The sequence below is a fragment of the Notechis scutatus genome, chromosome 10 (assembly GCF_049901735.1).
Source record: "Notechis scutatus isolate UNSWTSFEM ecotype Mainland chromosome 10, rNotScu1.2, whole genome shotgun sequence".
Lineage (NCBI taxonomy): Eukaryota > Metazoa > Chordata > Lepidosauria > Squamata > Elapidae > Notechis > Notechis scutatus.
The window spans coordinates 4,427,538-4,445,907 of NC_142018.1; the positions used below are offsets into that span (position 1 = coordinate 4,427,538).

The 18,370-nt window shown below is 41.2% G+C and overlaps 1 protein-coding gene across 1 annotated transcript in view; it reads left to right on the forward strand.

Moving 5' to 3' along the window:
* The window catches only part of NEXMIF (neurite extension and migration factor), a 409,722-nt gene that overhangs the window by 268,178 nt on the left and 123,174 nt on the right, over positions 1 to 18,370 (forward strand). The window lies entirely within an intron of this gene.

Consider the following 18,370-nt stretch of genomic DNA (forward strand, 5'->3'; position numbering starts at 1 on the left):
GAAGAGCAGCGCCCCAGCATGCATGAACATGCCAGGAAGCTGAGCTTCCTGTTTCCTGTGCACATATGCACACTGGCCAGCTGGTGTTCGTGTGCGCATGTGCATCAGAAACCGGAAGACCAGGTGGCTGCCACACATGTGCGTGCTGGAAACTGGAAGCTCAGCTTTCTGGAGCGTGCATGTGCACTGGGTAGCTGATCTTCCGTTGTCTGGTGCTCCCCCCCACATGTGCGCGCGCTCCGTTTTTGCCACTTTGTGTCAAAAAGGTTCACCAACACTGTTCTATGCTATATTCTATGGGGCTAGTCCTAGGTTTCTTATGGGGGTGTAGACTCTAAATCAAGGATCTTCAAACTTGGCAAGTTTAAGTCTTGTGGCCTTCAACTCCCAGAATTCCTGAGCTAACCTGACTGGAGGAGGAATTCTGGGAGTTGAAGTCCACAAGTCTTAAAGCTGTCAAGTTTGAAGACCCCTGATCTACAGTATCTTGTCTTCTATCTCCATCTCCCTCTCCCTCTCTCTCTCTCTCTCTCTCTCTCTCTAATCTCTCTCTCTCTCTCTATCTAATCTCTCTCTCTGTCTATCTATCTAATATATCTCTCTATCTCTATCTAATATCTATCTATCTATCTATCTATCTATCTATCTATCTATCTATCTATCTATCTATCTATCTATCTATCTATCTATCTCTCTCTCTGTCTCTCTCTGTCTAATTTCTGTCTCTCTCTCTAATCCCCCCCCCTCTCTCTCTAATATTTATCTGTCTGTCTGTCTGTCTGTCTGTCTGTCTATCTATCTATCTATCTATTTATCTATCTATCTGTCTAATATCTATCTATCTATCCATCTATCTATCTATCTGTCTAATCTCTCTCTCTCTCTCTATCTAATCTCTAATCTAAAGTAGAGATGGAAAGTCAATTCTGCTGTAATTTGATGGATTCCTTTCAAAATCTATTGGAATGATCTTATGAGGAAAGAGCTCTGCAGAAGGCAAGTTGAAGTAGATCGTTCAATTTCCTATTTCTGTGATCCATTCCAGCCTCTTTCATTTGTTGATGCTTTTTTGAGGATTTTTCACACAATGAATGATGGACGTGTTGACAGGGCTACCCAAGATTTGTGACTGCCGGTGCATTTGTCGAATTCATGGGTGTATCAGCCAATGGCTGTCCGCTGCTACCAAAGGAAGTATTTTTCCAACTACGGCTTGTTGTGGCTCTTCTGCCTTCCTAAGTTTCTTCTGAGAAACATCTGGCATTATGATGGATGTTCTTACTCTGCAAGACGTACCTGAATGTGTCTGTGAAGAACAGAAGGCGGCTTTCTTGTAACTTCTCCGTATTTCAGGAGATCCCTGTTGCCTTTTCTCCCAGTTTGCATGATTGTTTCTTGAACCTTGGCATGATACAGGGTCCTTGCCATAAAATAGGCAGAAGTATCAGCTGGAGCATCTCCTAAGTAGGCAGTTTTATATCAGTAGGCTAGTTTTTCTGCTTCTTATAGTTTGCCTTTGGCCTGCTGACTTTGTTTTTGTTTTATGTATTTGTTTTACCTCCTTCATTTTATCTGTATCCAACCATTGCATCTTTTTTTTCCCACAAATGAAGGCAAATATACCTGTCCAGGATAATGTTGCAGGACCGACCCATATTGGATCCTATTTCTTTTTTGATCTCTCTTCCATGTCTGGAAGGTAAATGCCTTAGTTCCATACTGGGCAATTTTTACTCTGTTCTTGGTCTGCGGATGGCATACCAAAGCTGTACTCCAAGTAGTGGATTAGGCCAGAATAGCATCTGCGTATTTGATTTGATTTATATTTAAGCAGTATAAAATGAAATATAATTAATAAGATTAACAGGTTTGTTCTTGCAGTCACTTTTCAATAATTCTCCCCTTCTCTTGTATTAAATATTGCAAGCATATTAAAGATTCAGTATCACTTTTCTGAAATCTCTGGAAACCATATCCAAACTTTCCAAGAGGTTATCGGTGGCCGTGTCTTGGGAAGTTTGGATTTGGTCTCCAGATAATTTTTGAAAGGTGATACCGAATATTTAATATGTGTTTTCAATTTTTAATATTGCAATTAAATTGCAACATTAAGGTGGAACATGTCCATTTTAGCCTCTTGGGATTCTGTTCCTCTGTTGTGGTTAGCCGGCAGCAGGTGCAGATGGTGAGGACAGCGATGACTCTAATGAGGGGCCAAGGACCATCAGGGAGTGGACTGCTACCTTCAGAGATTGTGGGGGCTGGCAGCAGTGACGAGGAGGTTCCCGAGGAGCCTGTGCCAAGTGCACATGCACGAAGGATTACTTGGAGGAAAGAACAATTACAGCAGCACAGGCAACTCGGGAGTAAGGCTGCAAGGTAATGGCCCCTCCCTCAAGAGGATAAAAGCCAGGTTTGAAAAAGCGTTCTTTGCAGGCAGCAAAGAAGCTCTGGAACTCAACTGGTGGACATATTAGTTCATGTTTGGAGAATTCTGTAAATTAGTTCTTATCTCTGGGTTTTTGGCAGCCTTGACAAACAACTTGGCAAGGCTCTTTCTTGTCGGAGCTAATTAGTGGAAAGCAGCCTTCAGAACAGAATTCGTTATTAAGCCTTAAAAGGTGGGGGCTGCTGCCTTTGTCTGTGTTTGCTCTTTGGGAACCTGGTTGGGTCAGAACATCCTCAAGACAGGGAGGCCCACAGCAGTAGTGGTTGAAAGCCAATGTCTCAGTGAGATGTGCTTGGATTTTCTTACAAAGATGGCCTTTAAAGCCACAAAAATAGGATCTGGGGAAAAGGGTGCAACTCTTTTCCATTTAACACAAATATCCCTCCAGCTTTCTTTCAAATAAGAATAACATTGCAAAGTATCTTTAGGAGAAAATTAAAAAAAATTTAGCCACCATCTTGAGTTTTGAGATTCCCCAGGCCCACTTCAGTTGAAATTCACACATCTTAAAGTTACTAAGGCTGTGAAACACAGGCTTAGATGTTTATAAACCGCAATCTTGTTATACCTACTTGTTACGATGTTAGAAGGTAAGACAAAGAAGAATTCTTGCATTGGATAAAGTTAAGGTCCCCAATGGTTTGAAAGAGTCCTGATAATGAGCATTCTATATCTTGATACTCCTTTTAGCCTGATCACAGCCAGCAGAAATAAGTTGTTCTTTGGATAAACCATTACTGTTTATTTTGTCCTATTAATGATTAGTGGTGCTGAACCCAATGAGGAGAATGTTCCTTTCAGCCAATAGTCAGGACAGCCTTCTGTGTTGTAGGTTTAAATTCTGAAGATCCCCTCTCTTCACAACTCCGTTCTTCGGGCAGCGAGTATTATCCTCAGGGATTTGGTTTGTATGATCTCTGCAGAGTTGTTCTACATCAGGGCTCTCCAAACTTGGCAACTTTAGGACCTGGAGACTTCAACTCCCAGAATTCCTTAGCCAGCTGTGTTGGCTGAAGAATTCTAGGAGTTGAAATCCACAGATCTTAAAGTTGCCAAGTTTGGAGACCCCTGTTCTAAATAAACCAGCCAACCTGGGTTGCAATACAGCATCTGGGCAGGGGCAAGATGTGAGCCTTCGCAGACTTGAAATATATTTTCCCCCTTAAATCAAGCACCAATTTTCCTCTAAACCAGAACATTCCAACCCTATCTGCATATTCATCTTCACATTAAGGCCGATAGCCTCCAGATATATTTTGGCTCTCATAATGTCCATTTGATCTGGCTGGCTGAAGAATCATGCAGTCAATATCTTACATATCTGAAGGTGCTATGTGGGAAAACCTCATCTTTGGTGTCCTACTGAGTTTTCCTCCTGCCCCTCCTAAATATTTTTTTTTAATGAAAAATGTATTTGTAAGGTCCCAGTTCTTTGCCCCTCAACACACAGCATCATTGCCCAAGGTTTTATTTTAGAGCTGAGGTTATATCCAGCTCCTTTGAACAGTATTTTCAGAGAAACTGTAAACATTGGTGATCACATCATGGAGAAGTTCTGAAATTGCTTTTATTCCTGTAGAGTTATTGGATTTCCGCAGCAATTTCAGGCTCAAGAATCTGTATGCCCCTGTGCTTTAAAAAGGCATCATTTTGCTTGCCAATTAATGGAAGCAGACAAGATCTCTGTGGTATTTACTCTTGCCACTAATTTTATGCAAACAAACAAAAATTGAGCCAGTAACGAATTCTGAAGTCCTCCTGATTTCCTCTGACTGATCACACATAATCACAGTGCTGGAGGTCTTGAGAGCCATCTCCCTCACAAGAAAAATTGTTATTACTGCACCCCGGACATCTCCACTGACAATCACCATGTTTCCTGCCCCATCCGTGATTTTAAATGTTGAATGTAATACTGCAAAATGATACTGCCAGCCCAATGGACTTTGAAATGAGTCCCATAACCTTTCTGAGAAAGTGAAAGTTATGGGGTTAACTGCAGTTCAGTATTTTGCTTGGAAGAATACAAAAGAAGATTACATTGAGAGCTTCTGCACCGGTGACCAATTCCTTGTGTGCCTAATCACACTTGGCCAAATTAAATCCCTCTTCTCTTCTCTTCTCTTCTCTTCTCTTCTCTTCTCTTCTCTTCTCTTCTCTTCTCTTCTCTTCTCTTCTCTTCTCTTCCTTCCCTTCCCTTCCCTTCCCTTCCTTCCCTTCCTTCCTTCCTTCCCTTCTTCTCTTCTCTTCTCTTCTCTTCTCTTCTCTTCTCTTCTCTTCTCTTCTCTTCTCTTCTCTTCTCTTCTCTTCTCTTCTCTTCCCTTCCCTTCCCTTCCCTTCCTTCCTTCCCTTCCATCCCTTCCTTCTCATCTCTTCTCTTCTCTTCTCTTCTCTTCTCTCTCTTCTCTTCTCTTCTCTTCTCTTCTCTTCCCGACATGACCCAACCCTTCCATTCCATTCCATTCCATTCCATTCCATTTCATTCATGTTCCTTGACCTATGACCACAAATGTTCAGTGAGAGATTTGTTAAATGAGTATTGCCACATTTTATGACTTTTCTTGACACAATTGTTAAATGAATTACAAGTACAATTGTTAAGTTAGTAACATGTAAATCTGGCTTCCCCATTGACTTTCCTCGTTAGAAGGTTGCCACAGGTGATTACATGACCCTGGGACACTGCAACTGTGACAAACAGCCATAAGTCACATTTTTCAGTGCCATTGTAACTTTGAATGGTCATTGAACGAACTATTGTAAGTCGAGGACTACCTATATAGCATTCTATTCTATTCTATTCTATTCTATTCTATTCTATTCTATTCTATTCTATTCTATTCCATTCCAAACAGGAGTTGTTAGTATCCTCTTGGAAGGAGAGCAAGAGAGAATGATAGGAAGCATTTTAAAACATTGTGCTTGTATCAGAATATGTCCATCCTGGATGTCAGGCTGCAAAAATGAAAAGAGACAGGTAATGATTCTTTCAGCCAAATTTCTTTACTATATCCCACCCAAAAACAGCATCTTGCCAAACTAAAGTATGCTTATATCCCATCCCCAAAGCCTATACTCTGGGAACTATTAGGAAGGAGCCGCCTTCATATCCTCTCTCTCACACAAACTGTCTGAACTGAGTTCTCTCTTGCTCCCCTGGAATGCAGCCCTTCCCTCCTGGAAATCCAGACTACTTTCCATCATAATGGAGGCCTTTTTATGATTGGGTCACTTTCCTCCCAGCTGCCATTTTGTGAGGGTGCTCATGACACGTCCTCAAAGTTCCTATCCTGCCCACCATTTGGAAATCTGGAATTAGCCAGATCCTAGCTAGTTAAAAATAAATCACTTGCATTTCCTATTGGTTTCATCGTAATAATCAGAATTGTGGCAGGCATACTGAGTGGGTAAGAAGACATGCATTGATCCCTTTCTCTTCCTGTGTATTGGACCTTCACCCTGATCACATTTGATCCTTAAACAGGAACAAGAACAATAGGAATTCTTCACCGGAACAAAAGAATAACAGAAATGTTGTTCTGTATTCTTGTCCCTTCAATAAGTCAAAGTCTTTAACTTGGAGCCATTTTAAAAGTAAGGCCCCCGAATGAAAAATGAAGGGCCTTGCATTACAAAAAAAAAAGGTGGGGAGAGGATAAATTTTTAATGATTTGCTTTATGCTTATGACTCTTCATTTTCTACAGTTCCCCTGCCATCAGGTGTATTAATAAGAAAAATCGGTCTGAAAGCATCAAGAGCCTAATCAATAGCTGTGGAGGTCAGAAAGGCAGCCCTGCTTTTCGAAAAGCAGAAGCACATCAGATCTTGGGATGAGTGGGAGTGCAGCAGTCCAGGCTGGGGGGGATTTCAATTCCTCACTTTCATTTGGCATTGCTAATTATTTGTCCCAAACATTTAATATCTTTGCAGCTGTATTTCTAATCAAAACAGAAAGCTTTGCTTTCTTGTGTGCATTTGTGCATTATTTCAAAAAGTAGCTATTGACTTTGAGAATATCGTCCGCTAATTGTTTGAGAGAGAACGTCTGAGGCAGAGAAAATAGAGACAGCAGCAGAGTGTTTTTTGGAAGTGAATAAATGCTGCGGGTCAGGCCTTCTCTGGTAGGCGAGAAAGAGCTGGTCTACATCTAGATCGGGTTTATGATAGCTCGATTATAAATCACTTAAATAATTATTCTGACAAAAAGTATTCATAGACTTTTACAGCCCTGTGCATGATGATTGGCAAATTGATGATGCCTGTTGCAGATCAATCCTTTGCATTCAAGGTGGTAAAATTGATCGTCCAATCTCTAATCTCAAAAGTGATGCTGTATTTTTGGTCCCCCTCTCATGGAGTTGGCCATTGATTTCAATGCAGAAAAAACCACCGGGGTGGGGGGAGCATAAAAATGGCCCTCTTAGATTAGACTAAGGTCCATCTTAGTCTGTCCTTGTTTTCCACAAAGGCCAACCAGATGCTCCTGTGAGGCCCACAAGCAGAAAATGGAAACACACTCCTATCCGGAGGTAACCTTGAACACGATAGCACTGAATCAATAATAAGAATAGTTCTGCCAACCTCAGGGAGATTTGTCCACCACAAATTCATCCAACCCTCTTTGAAAGCCACCAGTCAAGCACGGGAAATCAGGAGATTCAGGCAGTTCAAATGGGTATAAAAATGTATTGCAAGCTTAAGCTGTCTACAAGAATCTGAGCTACTAACGGACAAGGGAAATGAACAAGAATTAAGAAGTTATCCAAGGTTGGCTGGACTTAGATCTCTTGTGGGCGTGAAGGGACTCATGACTTATGATGCATTTGACCCCTCCCTTGGGCTCTGTCGGGTCATCTCCTTACATCTCCTCCTAGTGGCCATCATCATGTCTTGGAGTAATGAATTCTACAAAGTATTACATTGACATAAGATGTATTAAGAAGAAAGCATGCAAATCCATTGAGTGTTGAAATGAACATTTGCCTCAAGAACTTTTGAGCTATTTCCCAATGGAAATAGCTAAATTTGTGAAGTTTTGGTGTAGTACTAGGAGACTGTAGTCTCATTTTCAAATTAAGAAAAGTTGGTTGGTTGGTTGATAGACTGAAGGATTGGATCAATCAATTCCTGCTAAATCCCCTCTCTGCTTGTTTTAAATCTTTCAGGCATGTTTATTTTGCTGCAAAAGCTCAGTGCTTAGAAACATTTGCAATAGAGAGATGTTACTTTTAGATAATTCCTAGTCTGATTTAAATGTTTCCTGCATTGATTTAGTTTTTTTATTAACCTGTTACACTTTGAAAACATTTAATCAGGTGAGACAGCCTCCAAATATTTTCAGTGAACAGTGTAAAACTTAGTTTCAACTCTTAGAGCCATTGAGGGGTTAAGTAGAACTGAGGCCTGAAATCATGTTAAAGGCAGGCATAACTTGTAAGTCCCGAGGGAACTAAAAACTCAAGTATAAAAGATTAACTAAGATTAACTAAAGATTAACAAAAATATTTCAAAGACCTTTATAATTACCAAGATCCCATGCTTTCAACAAGTGGGAGGCCTAGCCAAGAAGCTGAATTGAAGGTGAAATGTAGGTTATGCTCAGCTTGTGTACTAAATCTACTATAAAAATGTCAGGTTTGGAAAATATAACAACTAGATTGAAAACCAGAGATTGAAAACAAGTCGAGGTCTATGGATGATACCTCTTGACTGGCTGAAAGAAGACTTAGAAGAGCTCATTAGAAACTAAAACTGGGGGAAAAAATACTGGGATTAATGTTAAATATTAAAAAGATGTCAGCCAATATATTTAGGGAACTCATAGCTGTGACAGCTAAGAAGTAGAGTTGTTTTTTTGCACTCACAAATCAGTAAAGGTGGCAGCATGTTGGAGAAGGAAAGAGGAATTCAGTCCTAGAGAAGAAGAGAATGATAACGTTAGACAAGATTATGAAAAAAGAAGACTGTTTTTAAGACCACCAAGGTCAAAATAGTTGAAACAATGAGTTACTGTTCCCCAAAGGTGAGGAAGGTTGTGAAAGCTGTAGATTGAGAAAGAGTGGTGAATGTAGATTCCTTCAAATTATGGATTTGGAGACAGTTACTAAAAATACCCCAGCTGGGCTATACAAGGAAGCTCTCATTTGATGCTGGGTGAAATAAAAACAGATTGCTCTCTTCAAGCAGAAATTATCCAGTTCATCCTTGTGATGTGACAATACCATGTGCCAAATGGACAGAGAAGACTACTGTTTACAACACCGTCCTTTCAGCAGTTCCAAGAAGGCTCCATACCCATTTGCACTCGGATTCAGGTGAGCTTGAGGATACAATAAAGTGGCCTCTGCAACCATCAGAGTGCTAATGACCAGATGACTGCAAGAATATACAGCAAATCCTTCCATTCTCCGCCATTCAGTCAGAACTGAAGAAGCTTCTTGGATGAGAAGCAATATGTTTTCAAGAATCCCAAAAATGCTTTTTCAAAAGGCAACTGGACTTTCTGGTTTTTCTTTGAAAATGTTTCACTATCTTATCTCAGAAGCTTCTTCAGCTCTAACTGGATGGTGGGGAATGGAAGGATTTATACTCCTTGCAGACAGCTGGTCATTTACATTCTTTTAGAGTCATTGAGGCCACCTGGAGGTATATCTGTGTCCTCAGGGTCACCTGAGTCGTGCAAATTGGTGTGGAGCCTTCTTGGAACAGTTGAAAGGACCGTGTTGTAGACACCTCCATACATGATGTCATATCCCTCCCCCTCTGTTGAGAGAAGGCTGTTCAATTTTGACATAGATGGCCTCTTTGGCCCCTCTTTCACCCCAGGGGTCCTCTCTATCCAACATGTGGAGTTTGCTGTCTTCAAAAGAGTGGCCTTTGTCTTTTCTTGAAAAAGCACCATTGGGACAACCATGACCAGAATGATTGACAATCTCCATAAATATATCCAAGCCATAGCAAGGTTGAGACATAGAATAGGTTGGTGATGGAGAGAGTAGATGGACTTGATGAAGGGGTGGATGCAATTGAAAGAGTTCTAGATGATCAACAGGGACAGGTCAAGACTAGTTAGCCATTAATGCTTGGACTTTAGTGGGTCACCATCATGAGGCCAATGCACCCTTCAAAAGTAGGATTTCTGCCTATCCCATTTTATCACTTCCTTTTGATAGCTTCATTTCAATGCTAAAATGTGTAACGTTTTGTCCTTCCACCGTTTGGATTGCTTTGGTTGGCGAGCAGGGTCTACTTCTGACTGCTAAACATACAGCTTTTGTTTTCAGATCCAGCCCCATTTCATGACTGCAGGGGCTGTTTGTCAAAGCCATTTCAACAGGCTGCCTACAGAAAGGCTGTGTTTCTGGCTGTGACCCCTTCTTCTGATATATATTTCTTGATTGCACAGCTTTATTTTATATTTGCTAAGAAGGAGACTGAGATGGCCCAGGGATTTTTTCTTCAATATATAGTAAAATATCAATGTCAAGCAATCATCCTTCCACATCCATAAGCTGAGATGTAAATCCATCTCGCCTCAAATCATTCTGAATTAGGAATGTCCAGCAAGCTAAACACCTTCTCCATGAAGCTAAAGTGAAAACAAAGAAATTATGAAATTCACCATCATACACTGCCCAAGATCCTTTCTTCTGGCCATCTTTCTGGTTTGAAAACATTCAGATAACAGATAACAGATAATTGGAGTTGGAAGGGACCTTGTAGGTCATCTAGTCCAACCCCCCCCAAGCAGGAGACCCTACACCATTTCTGATAAATGGCAGTCCAATCTCTTCTTGAAAGTCTCAACTGATGGAGCTCCCACAACTTCCGAGGGCAACTTCAGTTCCATTGGTTGATTGTTCTCACTGTCAGAAAGTTTCTCCTTATTTCCAGGTTAAATCTCTCCTTGTTCAGTTTATTCCAATTGCGTTAACTTGAGAAAACTAATTCCAGCCACCTTTTTCAAGCCTGCTACATATTTAGTGGGTGAAAAAAACCCACCTCTCCTTGGAGTCAAGCTCAACTCCCAACAATTCTTATCAAGGACAAATGTTACATGTTTGAGTGTCAAAATGAAGCCATTAAAAGGAAGTGATGAACTGGGATGGACAGAAATCCTACTTTTGAATGACGATGACCCAGAACACTCTTGGCATGACCCAAAATACTAAAATCCATCCATGCATTAAAGCAGGGTCTCCAACCTTGGCCACTTTAAGACGTGTGGACTTCAACTCCCAGAATTGCTCAGTCAGCTGGCTAAGGAATTCTGGGAGTTGAAGTCCACACGTTTTAAAGTGGCCAAGGTTGGAGACCCCTGCATTAAAGGCTAACAATTCTTGACCTATACCTGATGAAAATCTAGACTAGAGCTCTAGACTTGTCAATGCAATCTTCTTGGCAACAATATGGTGGTTAATTTCCCATTACAGGATGGCTATTTTGACTTCCCAGTCCAGCCTACACCTCTCAGGTTCCTTGGTTGTGTTCTTTTCAGATACTAAGCCAGTCCAACCATTCTGAGCTTCCTGAGATCAATCAAAGTCAATCGACTGTGGCCAAATAGCTGAGCCACTATTTTTTTTCCCCAAAACTAGACAACCAGACTTGTCCAAGTAACTCTGATATTTATTTATTTGATTTGTCAATCACTTACAAGATAATAGGTATAAGTATATACATAGTTATGAATACATGAAATGGGTACATGTAAGAAAAATAAAAGAAACAATAGGACAGGGATGGTAGGCACGTTGGTACGCTTATGCACGCCACCTACAGACCTCTTAGAAAAGGAGTGAGGTCAACAGTAGACAGTCTGAGGTTAAAGTTTTTGGGGTTTGGGGAAGAAACCACAGAGTCAGGTAGAGTATTCCAGACATTGACCACTCTGTTGCTGAAGTCGTATTTCCTACAAACAAGTTTGGTGCAATTTACCTTGAGTTTGTATCTATTGTGTGCTCTTGTATTGTTATGGTTGAAACTGAAGTATTCATTGACAGGTAGGACATTGCAATGTATGACTTTATATACTATACTTAGATCAGACCGAAGGCGGCGTAGTTCTAGGTTTTCTAGGTCTAGAATTTCAAGGCTGGTGGCATAAGGTATTCTACATCGAGTAGAGGAGTGGAGAACTCTTCTTGTGAAATATTCCTGGACTTTCTCAACTGTGTTAATATCAGATACGTAATGTGGGTTCCAGACTGATGAGCTGTATTCAAGTATTGGTTGAATACTTTTTTATTGTATTCAATTTTCATTTTTTATTGTATTCAAGTATTGCTTTACAGACTTTCTAGTGAAAAAAAAATTGTCCCCCAATATATGGAAAGAAATACACTGGGCATCACAAAACAAGATAGAAAGACCTGCATGTAGATGAGAGAGCAAACGACACTATACAATGCCAACAAGAGAGTCAAAGAATTGAAGTGGAAACAGGCCGGTCACACAGCAAGAAGAACTGAGGGCAGATGGACCAAGGCAGTCATAGAATGGATCCCACTTGATCAAAAGTATCCACGAAAAAGACCTAAAACAGGGTGTCGAACTTGCGTCATTCTGGCAGCGTCACATGACGTATTCGGGTGTCAGCGTTCTAGCAACCTTCCATTCCGCCGAATGACTCCGAGACAGACATCTCTCAAAGGTTCCTTTTATTTGGATAGTAGCTGGCACAACTGTGGAATCCTGAATCTGAAAGTTCTGGGCTTCCTTGCAATAAGTAAAAACTACAAAATCCATCCCCTGCACCTATCATCACATCACATGGCCCAATCACCATCCGTCCCAACTTGAGACTTCCTCTCACTTATGAGCAACACAACCTGACCTTGAATCAGAAAAAGAATGTTATTATGTCTAACTAGATCTACTCCAATAAATTCCCCCCTCCCACTTTCCCAGGCTCAGATGCGGCAGCATGGGAGCATCTGATCTCAATATGGCTTTCAAAGTTGACATTGGGACTTTTCCCCCATCACTAAACTGGGCATGGGCAGGGCCAGTGCATGACACATCTGGGCCAGTGGTGGGATTCAATTTTTTATTACCGGTTCTGTGGTCGTGGCTTGATGGGCATGGCAGGGGAAGGATACTGTAAAATCTCCAATCAGAGGCAGCATTTGCCGGTTCTCTGAACTATTCAAAATTTCCACTACCGGTTCTCCAGAACTGGTCAGAACCGGCTGAATACCACCTCTGCATCCGGCCCATGGACCACGATTTTGACAGTGCTGACCTAAAGCAAAATGGATTGATGACAATCAGCAAGAATGGCAGGCCCAACTGGCAAAAGGAAGCTCAGGACCGTATGAGTTGGAAACAGGTGGAAGAGGCCTTCCTCCTGCAGTGGGTAGACAATGGTTAGAACAAGGGTCTTCAAACTTGTTAAGTTTAAGACTTGTGGACTTCAACTCCCAGGATTCCTGAGCTAACATGACTGGAGGAGGGATTCTGGGAGTTGAAGTCCACAAGTCTTAAAGCTGTGGAGTTTGAAGACCCTGGCCTAGAATGATGATAATATGAATACTGTCTTAACTTGGAGGTCTTCTAATGCTCACCACATCTTACTTCATTTCCAAAGGGCTTGCACGTTCTTTGCCTTTTCTGAAAGCATCCCTCCCTCTCCATGGATAACCTCATTCCAGCTTATATGCCCTTCTTCATCACAGAGCAATTTAGCCGCTGACACAGTCGGCCTCAAAGTTGTCAGCAACCTGACCTGTCCCATCCGCTCCAATTTTTATGAAAGTTGCTGAATTTCTCTTCTTTGGATGCCTCGCCTTTCTCCACATCTGAACACAGTTCCCCTTCCTCCTGGGTGACCCTGCACTTCAAATGCAAGTTACCCAGGAGATCCAAGTGAGGCTGTTTCATTAATGATGAATGCCATGTGGCTGAAAGCATATGGAACACGCTGGCTGTTTATGCTTTGAAACATGAATGTCGCGGAGTGGTGTTGGCAGGGTGTTTGCGCAGCTTGGCGTGAGCAAAGTCTGAACTGGAGGCCAACACCTGCCTGCACCTGAGTTGAAAAACCAAATGTAACCTTTGAGAAGCCAGAATTCGAAATCTGAATTCAGACTCTCTGGTTCTGACCTGCACCCAGAACCTGGATATGAGGTCAGATCCTTACTCTTTCCCAACTTCCCTCCCCCCTCCAAGAGGCACACTACTCTGTTGTACTCACACCAGCAAAGAATATTTGGCACCTTAAAAACCACCAAATTGATTGTCCAATGCACTTTCACTAGATGCCTGGCATTTGTTCAGCCTTTATTTTTGAATTCCTAGTTCAAATATTAGTTTTGTTCTTTAAAAAATGCAGTGCAGGTGGTCCTCAACTTACAACCACAGCTGAGCCCCAAACTTATGCTAACTAAGTGAGACATTTGATAAGTGAGTTTTGCCCCATTATAGGACTTTCATTGCCACATTTGTAAAGTGCATCACTGCAGTTGTTAAATTAGTAACCTGGTTGTTAGGTGAATCTGACTTCACTTTCCAGATGCTTGCAAAACGTGACCACATTACCGAGGGAACTGTCATAAATCTGAAAAATGGTCATAAGTCACTTGTTTCAGTGTCATTGTGATTTCAAATAGTCGCTAAGTGAACTGTTGTAAGTCAAGGACTACCTGTATATTGGAATATCTGTCCTAAAGATGCTTTTTCAAGAGGCAAGCATAATTTCTTTTTCCTGGTTTTTCAAAACAAGGAAAAACTCTTGAAAAAGCATCTTTGGGAGAACCATGACTTGGAATACCTGAGATCAATCAGTGCTCCTGTATAGTACTAAGTGGCATAAATACAGGTAATCCTTGCTTAACGACCAGTTGCTTCATGACTGCTTCAAGTTATGAATTAACACCTGTTTCATACAATAAATCTGCTTTGTTTGCTGTCCTTTTTTGCATTTTTGTTAATTTAATACATTTTGTACATTATTCCCCTTCATGATTTCAATATGTATTTTTAGAGCTTTCCAACTTTCTGCTCTGGCCCCTAATACCAGGAATTGTATTGCAAAATTTAGAGAAGGCTGAAATTGAAAGTTTTCTGGTTCGTGAAAAAAAACTCACATTAAAATGGGAATTAAAGAAATTTTTTCCTCATGACTAGAATAACAGATTGGAAGGGAGCTTGGAGGTCCAATGTCTCAACATCTTTTTAATATTTTGGCAACCAAAACCGGATGCAGTATTCCAAGTGTGGCCTTACCAAGGTACTAACACTTCCCATGACCTTGATCTGTTCAAGGTGTCAACTAAAAAATTCTTCTTTGTCTTTTTAGTTGCCAGCAGAAAGGGAGTGGGAGAAAGTAGTGCATTCCTTAAATGTTTCAGGTAATTGCTAGGCAGCGAAGCTGTTGGCGGGCAAGACTATTACCGGAGAGCTTAATTGATGACTCTTGGCTATGGATGTGTCCCATTGAAGAATATACATCCAGCGGGTAGGGGGAAGACCAGGGTCAAGGGTGAAATGAATAATGTGTCTTAGAATCAGCTGCACCTAGGTAACGCTGACATGGTCACTCCTAATAAATCATTTTTTTTACTCTGAAAGATGTCGCTAGAGAATTATGATTTGAATGGGCGTGGTTTGTCGGAGCCTTGACACAAGGTTTGATTGATTCCCCTCACAACTGTATGTAATGTTTGTCAACATTACAACTTGTTTGTGGTACTGATAGTTGCTGAATGCCTTCTGATTACTGCTTCCAGCCAGGTGATTGTTTTGTGGCACTCATGCTGTAGAATTTGGGAGGCATCTACCGTAACATCACATCTGTCTGTGGAAACCTCATTTCTTCACTCAGGCCTTTTCGTTATGAATAATGGAAGAACAGGGTGTTCCTTTCTCCCTCCTTTTTACTTGGTTACTTGAATATTGTTTCACTGTATTCCTTAATAGGTGTTTTATTGCACTTTTATTGTAAATCACCAAGGATGTGGCATATAAATACTTCTGATCATGATGATGATCATAAGGTAGCAGCTTTTTTAAAAAAAACCTTAACTGCCTTGAACCAAAATAATTATCCTGGGTGCCACATCCACAAGTGAATTGCTGAAGTTCAGGTGAGGAGTTCTTGTGAGATCTAGATAAGTCTCTGTCAAAGGAGGTCTGTCAAAGAAAGGATCTTGTTTGGGTCTTACTGGTTTTGGTGGCTTTCCCACTGCCCTGGCCTAAGCGCTGGCCTCTCCACCTTGTCAGTTTTTAACTTAAGGGAAGCCCAATAAATCTTTCAAGCTGAGAAGCACCAGAGGATAATCAAAGAACAAGATTCGCCCCCACTCAGTTTCCTTAATCAGGATTAACACCAGGAAAAATGGGATTGGGATACAGAATCCTAGAGAAAGAACAAGCAAAACTCCAGCCTTTATTTATTAGTGAATTAAAATAAAATGGAGTTCTCTTACAACAGAGGTCTCCAAACTTGGCAACTTCAAGGCTTGTGGACTTCAACTCCCAGTATAGCTGGCTGGAGAATTTTGGGAGTTGAAGTCCACAAGTCTTAAAGTTGCCAAGTTTGGAGACTCCTGTCTTACAGCATCCCCAGATATTCCTACAGATGTTGGCGCTGTCCATGGTGATTATTCCAGGCCAGCATCATACAAAAAAGTTGCTGAGGCCCCAGAAAGAATGCAGAGAAGAGCCACAAAGGTAATAAGGAGGCCTGGAGGCTAAATCATATAATGAACAGTTGAGGGAACTAACCTAACCTAACCAAGAGAAGACTTAGGGGACACAGAATAGCATCTTCAAGGATCTGAGGGACTCACAGGGAAAGGCATTGATTTATTCTCCAAAGCATCTGAAGGCAGGATAAGAAGCAATATGGAAGCTCCACAGAGGGAGATCCAACCTGGAAATAAAAAGGAATTTCCTGACCGTGAGAATAATTAAGCAGTGGAATGGCTTGCCTCCTGGAGTTGTGGATACTCCATCGTTGGATGTTTTCAATAAATGTTTGGACAGCTATTTGGCCGGGATGGTATAAGGACTTCTGCCTTGGGAAGGGGGTTGGACTAGAAGATCTCCAAGGTTCTTCCCAACCATATTATTCTATAATTTGAATCTGCAGAGGAGTGAGGGACAGTAGCACACCAGGTACTGCAGTAATTGAATTGGACTCTGTTTTCCCACAACTGAATTCACATTTTGACCTAAGCTCAACTAATATTGAACTCCTACTAGGTTTTGCTCTGCATAGAAGTCCCTTGGGGGATCATCTCAACGCAACCTCCAATTCTGATTTTCTACCTAGTGACTCCTGATTTTTTTTCCCTATATATAACTTTTTAAAAGAAAGAAATTAACACAAAGTGATATAAATTGAGGAAGAAAAAAAGAAAAAACAAGCAAAGAGATAACAAAAAGTGCAGGAAAAGAAAGAGTTAAAGAGAAATTGCACAGAATGAAAAAAGGAGACAAAGAAGTGGTTTCCGATATTCTTCACAGCAGTTATAAATACAATTATGTATTAACCTCTTGCTCTAAAGTTACATCACTAGGATGGCTGATCTGCTATCTAAGTGAAAATATTCTATTGTATTTGCTGTTAGATACTTGATTTTTTTAAGAACTGGCTTGATTTTCACTTGTTTATCTTTAAGGTATTTTTATAACTCCACATCAAGTGTTAGTGTTTTGTTTTGCAAGCTAACTTGGGAAAACTATGTCCTTTAAGTAGCTGAGAGATAGGTAAGTAAACAATTAAGCAACCCTGCCATAAATCTGCAGTTGATTTATGATAAATTATCTTGTGGAAATCAAGATGAAGGTGCACCAAACATTAAATGCAGTGATGAGTTTAAAAATGGCACATAAGCATCATTAAAATCTTTGCTGAGTTATCCTCAAATTCTCCTGATTACCTATCCATGTTGTTTTCTTGACTAGGGTATGGAATTGGCTTGGCATTCTTCTATGTACTCTACAACAGAGGCCCCAAACCTTTTCGGCACCAGGGACCGGTTCCGTGGAGAGAGGTTTTTCCGTGGACTGGAGGGGGCGTGGCTTCACGTGCTGCCCACATCCCGTGGATGGGCCTTTTCTTGTTTGCGTGGGCTGGTTTCTGGCAAGCCACAGCCTGGTACTGGGCCACGGACTGGGGGTTGGGAACCCATGCTCTACAAACCTAGCACTTTCTAATAGTCTTCTGCTCACGAGGCCAATACTGTGTTTCTTTGGAAGATTAGCCAACGATGGCTGGGTGGCTACCAGAGTTGGCTAGTTATGCTTGCAAATGCATATTCAGCTAGAATCGAGCATTGTTTCTCAATGTTCCTTGGTTGAGGTCAGGTCCTGTCCAAGAAGGGCATAGAAAATCCAGCCAAAATTCAGTTTTTATTTGTTTATATCCAATAGCCAGAATCTTGCCAGACTAAACTTTTCTTACTCATTCCAGTGAATATACCCTGGAAGATTCTAGGAAGTAGCTATCCTGACTCTGTCTCTGATCCAGTTCTAGGATAGAACATACAATTATTGAGTTGAAAGGGACCTTGGAGGTCTTCTAGTCCAACCCCCTGCTTGAGCAGGAGTGTGATGACCCAGAGGGGCATGGCACAAAGGCAACACAGTCAAATAAGCAAGAAGAGTCCCTTTATTATCTCCAACTTTGCCCCCAGTGCCCAGTTACCTTTGGCTAGAGAAAAACTCTCCCAGGAACAGTCTTTAAGTGGATGAAATTCAGTCCGAAAACAAAGTACATATAAACTGTAAATAAAAATCCACACAAACCACACTGCAGCAATTAACTGGACAGGGCAGGATAAGGAATTTCAGACTTCAAAGGCCAGTGAAACACCCACAGTTGGGAAGACTCCGGGAACCCAGATAAGCCTCAACGATACCAAATAATTCACAATTTTCTCCCAACAACTGGCTGTGCACAGCTTCCCTTTTTA